Source organism: Suricata suricatta, chromosome 8 (genome assembly GCF_006229205.1).
Source record: "Suricata suricatta isolate VVHF042 chromosome 8, meerkat_22Aug2017_6uvM2_HiC, whole genome shotgun sequence".
Taxonomy (NCBI): domain Eukaryota; kingdom Metazoa; phylum Chordata; class Mammalia; order Carnivora; family Herpestidae; genus Suricata; species Suricata suricatta.
In genome coordinates this window covers 117,942,155-117,956,482 of record NC_043707.1, presented here as the reverse complement: position 1 = coordinate 117,956,482, position 14,328 = coordinate 117,942,155, and the positions used below count along the sequence as shown (strand labels likewise).

General features: G+C 46.1%; 1 pseudogene; it reads right to left on the bottom strand.

Annotated features, from left to right (window-relative positions):
* Positions 1-3,470: 3,470 nt before the first annotated feature.
* On the bottom strand, positions 3,471-11,127 carry LOC115297728 (annotated as a pseudogene).
* Between the last annotated feature and the right edge of the window lie 3,201 nt (positions 11,128-14,328).

The window sequence follows — 14,328 nt, the reverse complement described above, 5'->3', positions numbered from 1 at the left end:
CAGATGGTTTAAGTACAGAGAAAAGTTGAATGCTCTAGACAAACAAATACTTTATGACATTTCTGTATGTCACAGATATCTCACGAGAAAGTTTCTTAATCTGGATAAGCAAACATTAAAGGAACAACAGTATTTCCAATAACAAGTTACAAAACTATAATTTTTATCAATTCACTTGGTCCCATGTCCTCGTCAGTCAGGGTCACAACAAAATTACACTTAGACGCACAGCAAACAGATAATTACACTTTGCCTTCGTCCCCGTGAGGACTCACACTTTGCCTCCCTCCTGAGGAGGACTTAGACAAACAGGTGCACAGCAAACAGATGCACAGAGAGGTATACACAAGAGTCTCCAACAAAAATGAAACCCTGCTGCTGCCACCAGCAGGATTTCTAACAGATGGACAAGAGGACCCAGTCTTTTCCCGTTCTCTGGGGTCCCTGCAAGCGCTGCGGGACTGGAACCCTCTCTCAAACCTTACACAAACGCAAGTGAGTGCCCTACCTACACCTGTATCTCCAACAGATGCCACACCTGCCACTCGTATCTCGGTGAATGCAAACAGGTAACAACGCTTGCCAGTGGAATTCAGACACTTTGTTTCCCTCCCGGGAGAACTTAGACAAACAGATGCACAGAGACCTAATGGAGTCTCACTGCTGCCACCAGCGAAACCCCCTGCAGGCAAACCGGCTCTCCGGCCTGCCGGTGGGATTCTAGATCCCACTCACCCAACCTAATGGGGTCTCACTGCTGCCACCAGGAAAACCCCTTGCAGGTGAACCGGCTCTCTGGCCTGCCGGTGGGATTCTAGATCCCACTCGCCCAACTACCATAGGTGAACCGGCTCTCCGGCCTCCTGGTGGGGTCCTAGACCCCACTCGCCCAACCTACTATAGGTGAACCGGCTCTCCGGCCTCCCGGTGGGATCCTAAATCCCACTCACCCAACCTAATGGGGTCTCGCTGCTGCCACCAGCAAAACCCCTTGCAGGCAAACTGGCTCTCCCACCTCCTGGTGGGGTCCTAGACCCCACTCACCTAATTCAGAGTGGGTCCGAGACGTCTCTTGGCACCCACGGCCCCGAGCGTTAACACGGTGCGTCCACCTGGCTCCTTTGGGTCCCCACGGAGGTCGTTTCGGCCACCTCCTGCCTAGGCCCCGTGCACAAGGGCCTGCGCATACAAAGAAACAAACAGACAAACAAGACTTAGACACAGACGGACAAGAAAATGAGTCCACTCACCAGCTGGCGATTAGGCCCAACGTGTCGGGGTCCCAGGAGCTCTGGGGGGGGTGGATTCCTGGTCAATGCACCATATGTAATACCCAAGATTTCTTTATCATCCCCAAAAACCAGAAACCGCCAGGGAGACGGAGTCACGCATGCAAAAGCAAAGGGCTTTATTATGGGTTTAGGCTCGCCAGGGCCTAAACTCGGGCTCACAGACTTTACCGGAGTGGTGGATCCATGCTGAGAGCCTCTTCTAGTTCTTAGACAAAGTATGAATGTATAAATTCAGACCATCCCTGATCCTTGGACCCTACTTTTGATGGGGTTTTGGGGTGATGGTGGGGTTTCAGAGCTGATGGTCAAGAAAGAACTCCTGAAGACATCTTTGGTGTAACAAAGGCAATTTTATTGGGGTGCCTGGGTGGCTCAGTTGGTTGGGCATCTGACTTTGGCTCAGGTCATGATCTCATGGTTCGTGGGTTAGAGCCCGCATCGGGCTCTGTGCTGAGAGCTCAGAGCCTGGAGCCTGCTTCAGATTCTGTGTTTCCCTCTCTCTCTCTCCCCCTTCCCTGATTACACTGTCTCTCTCTCTCTCTCTCTCTCAAAAAATTAATAAAATGTTAAAAAAAAGAATTTCAAAAGAAGTGATTTTATTAAAGCACAGGGATAGGAACTGTGGGCAGAAAAAGCTGCATTGGAATTGTGAAGAGTGACTGATTACATACCTTCAGGTTGGGAAGGGATTAGGGAGAGGTTAAGTCTCGAAGGGATTTTGGAAGCAAGGTTCCCAGGACCTTGAGGGGCTAGCAGTTGTTAGGAAAAGGTCATTTATTACTACTTAGTAAACCTCAGCCATGAGACCTTTCAGATGTATATCAGGGGCCATAAGCCTGGAGTATAATTGCTAACATATACTTGGGGGTTGAAGATAAAGGAGGTTTGCAAAGGAATTTTTATGTGTTTAAGGAGACTCGCAGGATCCTGGGGGGTCAGGATAATGTTAGGGCAAGATTCCCTTTTGCCCCCAGCAAAGTGTCATCATGCAGGCACCTGAGCTCCCAGAGGGAGGCCACTCTGCCTGTTTCAAGGACTTGTCAGTGGGCTAGAGGCAGTAAGGGAATTTAATGTTTCATTTGCCTTTGTTTCTCACATCACCATGGCAAGCACTTAAACCCCCTTACATCTTCATGAGGGGAATATTAGGGCTCCAGGAAACTGAGTCTATAGATTTCTGGAGATCAGGCTATGGATAAGAATGCCCTTTTCTTTGTTCTTAGGCAGTCAGGAGTGTCCAAGGCGCATTACACATATTCCACCTGGGAAGGGTGCTGCTGTTAGACTGTACTTTGCCCTCAGCTTGCCCCACGCTCCGTCATTACGTTGACTGACATGCCTCCCTCTGCCCTGCTGGACCAGTCTTGGCAGATGATTTCTTGTCCCAGGATCTTCCTGGCTTTGGCTCCCAGGGAGGCCTGACACCCAGTTACCACCAGGTGGTGCTGTGGACTCATACAGGTGAAGCCATCTCTCCGTTCCCTGGAGGGATCGAAAAGGGGACAGTCGGAAGATTCCCTCTGGGTCCTCTGGGGAAGCTTGGTGGAAGGCAGCTGGGCCCTAGATGATTCTCAGAAGTGATGTCTCCAAAACCCACCCTGGTTCTGCCCTGGAGATTCCAGCACAGTGTTGGCTGCAGACTCACTACATAATTTGTGGGACCCAGTGGAAAATAAAAATACCCAAGTTGCTGGTAGAGGCAGCATAAGGCATGCCTAAAAGCATGCAGAATGGTTCTAGTTCAGGCTTCCAGAGCTGACTGTTAAAATTTTAGGAATTTTAGGGTGCCTGGGTGGCTCAGTCAGTTAGGCGACTGATTCCTGATTTCCTCTCAGGTCATCCTCTCATGGTTCCAGAGATTGACCCCAGAATCAGGCTGGGAGCTGACAGCGCGGAGTCTGCTTGGGATGCTCTCTCTCCCTTTTTCTCTGTCCCTCTCCTGCTTGCTCTCTCTGTCTCTCAAAATAAGTAAACTTAAAAAAATTAGGAATTTTATGAGCCGATTGTTGAACACAGCCATTATAAAAAATGAAAACATATTAAAAATATATGAAATAAATTATATAAAACCAAAGGTAATAAATACCCCAAACTCATCACTATATCATTAGTTTTATTTATATATTTATTTATTTATTTTTAGGGAGCATGTCATTTATTGACCCTGTGTTCCCCCACTCACTGGTGGCTACTCTTGATTCATAGAACAACAGGTACAGAACTGCAAGGAATCATCCCCAGCTCCGTGATCACCAGATCCACCAGTTCTGGGGTGGGGGGACGTCACATAGACTAGATTCAACAACTCTAGGGACAGGTGGTTCTGCCAGTTAGCCAGGACCACACGTTCTCCTCACTCGCACAGTGGATCATCAGGGTTATCTAGCTCATTAGAGACAAAGGCATCAGTCTGCACCCTCGCTCACAGAACTTGTATGTTTCACAGAAGACCAGTCCTGGCACATTTTGGTATTGTGCCACCAGGGCCAGCTGTGCTGTCCCTACCCGTGACATTACGGTTCTGTTGGTCAGGAGAGCATGAGTTCCCAATAGCACCTTAGAAACCTCTGGGAGCACATAGGAGGCTGCAGGAATCAGCAGGTAGGAGGGAGAGACCCCAGCACGAACCAAAGAATGTAGTGGGTGCCTTCCTTCCGGCCATGGCTTTATATATTTATTTTTTAAATTTGTTTTTAAATTTACATCCAAGTTAGTTAGCATATAGTGCACTAATGATTTCAGGGTAGATCCCAGTGATTCCTCCCCGATGTGTAACACCCAGTGCTCAGCCCAACAAGTGTCCTCCCTAACGCCCCTCACCCATTTAGCCCATCCCCATGCCCCCCAGCAGCCCTCAGTGCGTTCTCTGTATTTAGGAGTCTCAGGTTTTGTCCTGCTTCTTGTTTTTGTATTATTTTTGCTTCCCTTCCCTTATGTTCATCTGTTTTGTATCTTAAATTCCTCATGTGAGTGAGGTCATATGATATTTGTCTTTCTCTGACTGACTAATTTCACTTAGCATAGTACCCTCTAGTTGCATCCACATAGTTGCAAATGGCAAGATTTCATTCTTTTTTATTGCTGAGTAATATTCCATTGTTGTGTGTGTGTGTGTGTGTGTGTGTGTGTGTACACCACATCTTCTTTACCCATTCATCCATCTATAGGCATTTGGGCTCTTTCCATACTTTGTCTATTATCAATAGTGCTGCTATCAACATTGGGGTGCATGTATCCCTTTGAAATAACACACCTGTATCCCTTGGATAAATATATAGTAGTGCAGTTGCTAGGTTGTAGGATAGTTCTATTTTTAATTTCCTGAGGAATCTTCATGTTGTTTTCCAGAGTGGCTGCCCCAGTTTGCATTCCCACCAGCAGTGCAAAAGAGATCCTCTTTCTCTGCATCCTCGCCAACATCTGTTGTAGCCTGAGCTGTTAATGTGAGTCATTCTGACGGGTGTGAGGTGGTATCTCATTGTGGTTTTTAATTTGTATTTCCCTGATGATGAGTGATGCTGAGCATTTTCTCATGTGTCTGTTAGCCATCTGGATGTCTTCTTTGGAGAAGTGTCTGTTCATGTCTTTTAACCATTTCTTCACTGGGTTGGTTTTTGGGTGTTGAGTTGATAAGTTCTTTATAGATTTTGGATACTAACCCTTTATCTGATATGTCATTTGCAGATATCTTCTCCCATTCTGTGCACCCAGTACACCCCTGGTCCTGGCTTTACTCCTGATGTGTTGTGCTGTGTGGTCTTGAGCAAAGCTGTCTTCTCTCCAGCCTCCCATACTTACTGTATCACTTTATAATTTACAAAAAGGGGACATTCTTTGGGTGCTGGGCACTGTTATCTCATGTAACTCTTTTTTCTTTAAGCTTTACGTGTGTGTGTGTTTAAATGTTTATTTATTTGAGAGAGCGAGAGCATGCACAAGCAGAGGAGTGACAGAGAGAGGGGGGGAGAGAATCCCAAGGAGGTCCCAAGCTGCCAGTGCAGAGCCTGACATGGGGCTCGATTCCATGAACCGCTAGATCATGACTAGAACCGAAATCAAGAGCCAGAGAGTCAGGTGACCGAGCCACCCAGGCATCCCTCATCTAACTCTTACAAGCACTCAGGAGGTAGACTGATGTACAAAGAACAAAGGATGTTGCCACGGAAGAGTTGATGACTGACTCCTGGAATGGCTGTCCCCTAGACCCCCAGAAGGCGGTGCTGTGGTTTGACTCAGGGAAGCCAGCCACAGTCCCTTCCTGTGCCTCCGTCCTGCATTGAGAAAATAACAACAACAACAACAACAACTATAATAGTAGTCTTTCCAGCCATCTCCAGCGTTGTTCTTGGGACTCCTGTATCAGAAGCCTGCTCCCTGGCTGTACCGTAAGAGTAGAAAGAGGAAAGATCTAGCTCTCTTTGTTCCTGTAGACGGTCACAGTTGTGGGAGGTGAAAACTGGCATGTACTTCTTACTATAACAACAGACAGTGAGAGATTTTCCCAAAAGGGAGACTGCAGTTGGATCCTTTAGGAATTCAAGAAATGCCAGCACAAAATATGACCCGTTGGTATACTGATAATTTTGAGCCTTGCACCTGAAAAAACAGCAAATCTGGGGAGAGGCTTTCTCTGAATTCCCCTCCCTGCTCAATGACAGATCCTTCAAAAGGAACTCAATTGTCTTAAATCCCCTCCCCTGGAGCTTCATCAACCAGGGAAGATTGACCTTTTTTACAGGAGAGACTAGAAGTCGACACCACATTCAGATACACTTTGTCACAACCCATCATATCTCCCCTGTTTTCTTCTAAGGACCCTTCATTTGCCCTCTCTCCTAAGTGGCCTGTACCTCCCCTTCCTCTCCTCTGTTAAAATGGTATATAAGCTCCCAATCCCACTGCTTTTTGGGGGTATTTTCTTTTTCTCCCCACTGGGATCCCCCCTTGCATGTAATATTAAAAGTGAATAAATTTGTATTCATTTTCTCCTATTAATCTGCCTGTTATCAGTGTATTTCATAGACCCAGATCTGGAACCTAGGATGGTTGAGGAAAGTTTTTCCTCCTGTGCAATGTGGGGGGCCCAGACATTAATTGTCCTTTGTACCCCACTTGCAGCCAAACACATACACCCTGTGTCCCAAACTTACACTTGCTTCACAATTAGCAGAAAGCAGCTATCACTACTGTAATTAAGAACACCCTGGGTGCCTGGGTGGCTCCGTCATTTAAGTGTCTAACTTCAGCTCACAGTTTGTGGGTTTGAGCCCACGTCGGGCTCTGCGCTGACAGCTCAGAGCCTGGAGCCTGCTTTGGATTTTGTGTCTTCCTCTATCTGCCCCTCACCTGCTCACATTCTGTCTCTCTCTCTCAAAAATGAATAAACATTTTAAAAATATTGAAAAACACACACCCTTACTCCCCAAAGAAGGAACTCCAATGCCTTGACATTCCTCCTCTAGCTGTCTCAAATTCCCTTCTCAAAAATCTGCACTCTGTGAGTAAATGGTGAAGTTAATCTCCCTGCACCACCATCTGGAGACAATAGTAGGGGAAAGGGAGAAGAAGAAATATCTAAAATGTGTTAATAGACACATCAAGGTGGGAGGTTCAAGTAGAGGCTAAATTTGTCGCCTCCAAACCCCATTTTAAGGCTGATGTTGTATTTATGGCTTTCCTTCTTCACTGTATCTATTTCAGGATTCTCCTGCTTTCAGTCAGCAGTGGACAGCCAGGTTCTTAACCCCCAGAAGAGACTCAGGCTTTGATTCCTGAGAGATCTGTGCCCTGGGGGATCCTCTTGTGTGGAACTGCAGCAGTCTTGCTGTGACTCTGATCACAGAATTTGTACCAGGAATAGGATCATTCGAGAACACAGTAAAGTCTTTCACTAAGCCTCCTTGCCCCCACTGTGTGGTAACAACTTATTTCCCCTTGATAGCCAGAGATTGTCACCCCAGAAAAGACTTTGATTTCTTTTTTGCTTGTCTGTTCATGGGCCTGAGGCGTTCAAAGTGGTTGGGTGGCAGTTTCAATTTCCAGTTTGGTGGGGGAACCGTGTCAGGTGGTGGAGGCATGCGGCCCTCAGACACTATGGGCTTTTAACACATCTCTCCTCCCTATAGTCGTGAGGCCAAGAAGCAAATAATGTTTGAGGGTGTGAAATAGTTTAATTGTGAGAGAGCCACGCCTACATCTAGCCCCTTGGTTTTTGAATTGCCCTCTGGCTATAGGAGAAACTGTGCATACACTGGCCCAGAGCATGACTGTATCCTGGGGATGGTTCTCTAGTTCATGAAGTGTTGTCGAACAGCTGGTACCTTACTTGGACTTTCAGGAGGCCTTTCCACCGTGGTAGGCGGCCTACTAACGGAGCGCCTGGTGGGACCAGTGAATCCTGCAGGTATCCCTACACTTCTTGTCTTGCAAAGTGATTTGCATGGTTAGAAACAATATTTTGTGAGATAACAAGACTGTGTATCAGGGGCGCCTGGGTGGCTCAGTTGGTTAGGCGTCCGGCTTCGGCTTAGGTCATGATCTCACGGTTCGTGGGTTTGAGCCCCGCATCAGGCTCTGTGCTGACAGCTAGCTCAGAGCCTGGAGCCTGCTTCAGATTCTGTGTCTCCCTCTCTCTCTGACCCTCCCCTGCTCAGGCTGTCTCGCTCTGTCTCTCAAAAAAAAAAAAAAAAGACTATGTATTAAATCCACCGACTTGGAGGTCTGGCAGTGGCATGTGGGCAGGAAAAGCAAATCCAAATCCAGACTTAGCACCTCTTCCAGTGAGACGAATTCCCCATGAGGAGCATGGTCCTTTGTAACCCATCTGCCACCGTGTAATTGGCTGGGTTCCTCAAGGTATGACACCAAATCAAAGGTCCAGGGCTGATTGTGGCTGTGAGCAAGCCGGGTGTCCGTAATGGTGACTACCAGGTTGGCTTTTGTGAGGGGATGTCCCTCTGCTTTAGCCCGTGCAGAGTTAGTCTCCACTCCTGTCCTCATGGTCCCTTTTCATGAACCTGTTGAACAAGAACTGGACTGGCTGGGGGACAAGGGTGTCTAGTTAACATCCACAGAACATTCTATCTGCTGACTATTAAAAGCTTCCCCCATAGTTGAGGCCTATGGTGAGTATTTGTGTCACGTACATGGAAGCTCATGATCTGGAACCATTCTAAGAAATTCATCTTTCCAAAACCTCTTTGTCGTGAACTTCCAATCTTGTAAGACTCTCAGGTATTCACATCACTAGCATTGCCCATGCACTGGCACAGGTCCTGACCTCGGGCCGTCTCTTCTTCCAGGCAAAGTGGGTAACGAGACATACTGCTTACAGTCCTGCCCTGCTGGGGCATCTCCTTCTCCACGATCCCTCAGGGCCACTTCTTGCTGTTTCAGAACCTGTCATCAGAAAACTAGGCTCTAATATTTCCCCCTTCATAGTGGAGCCTTTGGCACTATTCACATAGCTGGGAACGTTCCAGCAGGTCTATCCTTCCTCCGCTGTCCCCAGCCTTTTGTTCCCAAGTCTCTCAAGTAGTCTCATGCATTGGCCACTGCTTATGATTCAGCAGTTGATCCTAACTTCAGACCATGTCTCCTTCTAGACAAGATGGAAAACCACATGCCCTGCTCCAAATCCTGCCACCAGGACACTTGCCTTCCTCTGCTGTCCTTCAGGGTCATCTTGAGTGGGCTGATCAAACCACAGCAGTTCATTTCTGGCTGGTTCCAGGGTGCCCTAGAGAGCCATGCATAAAACAATTCTACATGTTTTCCCTCCCCAGTCACCTGGGTTGAAGTCACTGTAGCAGTATGGCGGGAATGGACACACTGGGAGTGAGTCCCACTTATGGACCCTTCCCCCAAGGGAACTGCTGGGCAGAGGGTCAGATGCCAGGTCACGATGGGCAGCTCAGGTTACAAGCTGAGGTGCCCTTGGATCAGGTATGCAGTCTACCGGAACCCAGAGAAAACCCAGGAGCTATTTCTCAAAAGAAAAATACTCACTTATGAAGGATAAAGCATGGCTTCGCCTCCAAGCCCTAAATCCAAAATGACCCATCAAGCACCAAGGCTCCTTCTAAGAGGTAGGAAATCCAAGGTGCAGCAACCTGTCCTTTGCTTTGGAGGGAATATCCCCAAGTGTCTCAGAACATGTGACACCCAGAATTTTAATAAAGTGGCAGAATGCTATATTTTCATTAGATTTATCTTCCACCCTTTGGCACCTGCTTCTCTATCTTTCTCTCTCTCTTTTTTCTTCTATCAGTGTGTGGCCATCAGTGCCAGAGCATGTGGGATGAGGTGACAGATACTTGGATTGAATCTTGACCTCGATTCCGTCCTCCTTCTACCTGGGGAGGTGTAAAGCTCAAAACATTTCCCAGGCTCCCTGAGAGTGGAGGTTCTGGATGTAAATTCAATTTCTTCAAGTAGATGCACCCACAGGAGATTTGGGAAAGCGGAAGTAAGGCAGAAGTCATGTCTCTGCAGCTGTGGCTGCTGGCAAGCAGGATCCGTTTCAAAGACCTGGAGCAGCTTCTGGTTTTTCTCACTGGACTGACTGATGCAGGAGGGTCAAGGCTCCTGCAGACTAAATTAGGGCATAGAACAGCAGGTGGGCTTTTCTCTGAGGCAGATTTATAAGGCTAATTGCTTCTCGTATATTCTTTGTCATAGTGGAGAAAAATGCATTTGCCTGATCAAGTTCCGGGGGTTGTTCTGATATCTGTCCTCCCCGAGCCACATCTGGGACAGCATTGCAGTTAGGGCCGCCATTTGATTACGTTTACAATATTCTTCTGCCTTCTTCAAGACTGTCTGTCTTTTCCAGTTCCCTAATGACGACACTGATATAAATGTGACAGAAATCACCATCTCTGCATATTTTAAGTTTTTAATGGTGGCATTAATCTTTGCAATGCTCTCAAGATCTTTTATTTTAATTTACATTTTTTGGGAATGAGGAACTTCAATGACTTGCACTTTGTTTTTCCTATAATGAAAACTATTAACCAACCTATGGCCTGAGAGCCAATGCAGGATTCTGCCAGTAGTTTAAGGTATTTATTCTTTTTTAAAATTTTTTTAATGTTTTATTTATTTTTGATACAGAGAGAGACAGAGCATGAGAGGGGGAGGCACAGAGAGAGAAGGAGACACAGAACTGGAAGCAGGCTCCAGGCTCTGAGCTGTCAGCACAGAGCCTGATGCGGGGCTCGAACCCATGAACGCAAGATCTGACCTGAGCCGAAGTCGGAGGCTTAACTGACTGAGCCACCCAGGCACCCCTTTATTCTTTTTTAAAAATGTTTATTTATTTTTGAGAGAACACACGTGAGGGAGGGGCAGAGAGAGAGGGGGACAGATCTGAAGCGGGGTCTATGCAGACAGCAGCAAGCCGGATGTGAGGCTCAAACTCAACAAATTGTGAGATCATAACCTGAGCTGAAGTTGGTCGCTCAACCGACTGAGCCACCCAGGTACTCCTTTAAAATATTTATTCTAATTATGCTAATGAGGAAAACTAGCAGATGGATTTAAGAGCTAGATCTATCCTTGAGTGGACTTTGGTCAAAACTCCATTTATCACCAGACTCCCTAGGCTTCATATTTTCTCTGGGTGCCTAGCCTCTCACCTGTCCCACTGTGATTTCCTTTGGACAGCCAGGGCCAGAAGCCCGCAAACTACATTTCCCAAACTCTATCGGTAGCTGGGTCCCAGTTAGGTTCTGCCAACAGGAGGCACTTGGTTATATTCAAAGGTGGGAGGAAGGGAGAAACCTTTCTGCTTCAGGAGGTACCTTGGCTTTGGCAGCAGTGGGTCCTCTAGCATGGTCAGTAGTGAGTGGGGGGTTGTAGGCTTCAGCCCAAGGGCAGCAGCGATTTCCTGGGCTCTGGATAATGCTATCTCTCTCCCTCATTTTTCAGTACTTCCAATATCTTGGTGACCAAACCCCTGCATTAAAGTCTTCTCTGCTTGAAATCTGTAGGGTGGTCTCTGTTTTCTTGATTAGACATTGATCCATACATTTCTGTAAAGCCCACAATCTAGCATAGCATGGAAGCATCCTGAGTGTCCAGGAATTCGTGTGGTCGTTGTCTGATTGTTCCCAAAAGGTTTGAATATTTGAGCACAAGTTCTTTGTAGAAAGGCAGGAGAAAGACTCATGGTATGGTCCTGCAGGTTACTGTTGGGTCTTTCCTTAAGGATCCCTAACTTTCTTTTTATTCAGTGGTCTACACACCTGAACCTACTCAGCTATGGACAGTGGATGAAAATCAAAACTGTCTACTGTGGCGCCTGGGTGGCTCAGTCAGTTAAGTGTCTGACTTTGGCTCAGGTCATGATCTCATGGTTTGTGAGTTTGAACCCTGCATTGGGCTCTGCACTGACAGTATGGAGCCTACTTGGGATTCTCTCTCTCTCTCTCTCTCTCTCTCTCTCTCTCTCTCTCTCCTTCTCTCTAACTCAAAAAAAAAAAAAAGAAGAAAACTGTCTATTACATCAAGATAGGACTTTGTTCCCTGGGGATGGAAGTATTTTTTTTCCAGTTACTATTATAAAAATTAAATAGGAATTTAGTAGGCCGTCCCTGATCAGTTAGTTGTTTCCAAAAATCTCTGTGGATCAAACCACTCTGATTTCATGCCAATGCTGCAGCTTATTAGCAACACTTCCCATTTTGCATTTGTTGGGTAACTGCCATCACTTGGGCTGTTTCCCTCCAGAGTCCTCCCTTCCTCCTTGAGATGAGAGTGCATTGCCATTATAGACCCATCCACCATCATTTCTGGCTTAGAGATAATTGTCAGTGAAGTGCTTTTTAATGATTTTGGCACTTCCTTCATCAATTGTCCTTTGGCTTTGGTAAAGGAGGTGAATTCTGAGCATTTTCAAGGAATATAATTATTGGGTTGGTCAGCAAGATGCATAGACAGATTCAATAAATCATCCTGACTCCTGAGATCTTTGAATTTATTCCTCAGGTTTATGGCAAGAGATTTCCACTGTCACACAAATTAATGATAGGTCAGTATTGTATGCAGGCTTGCATAAGTCAACTCTTCAGTTGCTAGAATAACAGTTACCAGCCATCAGAGGAAGCTCACTGGATGCAGACTCTCTGGTAAGTATACTCAAACCAGTAAATTCATTTTGATCTGAAATCACATTCAGGCTTTTCTTAAGTACCCTCTAAATTTTCCTCCATATATATATATACATATGTGTGTGTATATATATATATATATAGTCCCCTGCTTTTTCATCAACTGAAATAGCAGATCCCTGCAATTGCTTTCTTTGGGTAGACCTCCTTTTCCCTAGTTTTTGTCTGCTTTTCATCCTCCAGGACATGTTATGCTTGGGCTTTGGTTCTGGCCAAGGGGCAAGAAGGGACCTCAGTGTTCTTCAGCAATGAAGGTTCAATCTTATCAATTAAGGAAGGATGGAATTCTTCAGGTAAAGGAGGAGGGAACACTTCCTTGGAGCTCAGCAGACAACACTACATTCTTGCTAAGAAATTCAATCCAGGGGTTCCTGGGTGGCTCAGTCGATTGAGCGCCTGGCTTCGGCTCAGGTCATGATCTTGCGGTTCATAGGTTCGAGCCCTGTGTCGGGCTCTGTGCTGACAGCTAGCTCAGAGCCTGGAGCCTGTCTTCGGATTCTGTGTGTCCCTCTTTCTCTGACTCTCCCCTGTTCATGCTGTGTGTGTGTGTCTCTCTCTCTCTCAAAAAAAAAAAAAAAAGAAATTCAATCCAGTTTCATAATCTAGATTAAATTTATTAGAACTTCTCTTAATTGACCTACACTTAACTGACTTGCTGAATTAACTGATAGCCCTCATTATCACTTTTTCTCCACACTTAAAAAAAAAGTTTATTTGAGAGAGAGAGACCCCAAGAATGGAAGGGCAGAGAGAGAAGGGGGGAGAGAAAATCTCAAATGGGCTCCACTGTCAGTGCAGAGTGCACAACCTGATGCAGGGCTAGAACCTATGAACCAGGAGATCATGATCTGAACTGAGATTAAGAGTCAGAGTCAGACACTTAACCAACCCAGGCATCCCTTCTGACACTTTTTTAAAAATTAAGGTAAAATCCACCTAACATGCACTCAGTCATTTAAAAGTGTACAAGTCAGTGGCATTTAGTGTATTCACAACGCTGTACAACCATCACCCATTTCTAGTTTCAAGTGCTCGCCTTTCTAAGTGCAGAGCTCTGTGTGAGCTGCACAGGTTAAGCTGGTCTGCCTTTCACCCACCCCTGATCCCAGGGGCTGTCCTCCTGTTTCTTAGGCACATCCCAATCTGTTTTAACGTTTAATTATTTTAAATGTTTATTATTGAGAGACAGAGCATGAGCAGGGGAGGAGCAGAGAGAGGGGGAGACACAGAATCTGAAGCAGGCTCTAGGCTTCAAGCTGTCACCACAGAGCCTGCCTGACGGGGCTTGAACTCACAAACTGCAAGATCACGACCTGAGCCGAAGTCGGATGCTTAAACAACTGAGCCACCCAGCAGTCCCCATCCCAATCTGTTTTTAGAGCTTTCCTACTAGCTCTTTCCCTGCCTGGAATGCTGGTCTGTTTAACCTTAGCATGGCAGCTGAAAGGCTGCCAACTAAGAGAGGCCATCCTTGACCTTCAGCCCAACATAGCCACCAAATCACTATGTTGGATTGCTAACCTGTTTTAATTCTTCTTTATGCACTTTATATATTTTCTTTTTTTAGTTGTTTTTTGGGTATTAGACATCTCGCCCTGTTATGGGTTGGACTCTGCATGTACCTGCACCCCCTGCCCCCACCCATTCCTTTTTCGAAGTCCTAACCCCCAGCACCTCAGAATGTGACCTTGTTTGGAAAATAGGGTTGTTGCAAATGTAATAATTTGTTGAGATGAAGTTGTACTAGGGTAAAGTGAACCCCTAATTAAATAGGACTAGTGACTTTATATAAAGGGGAAGTCTACACATGGAGATTTATACAGGGGAAATCTACACACAGATTATATATATATATATATATATAT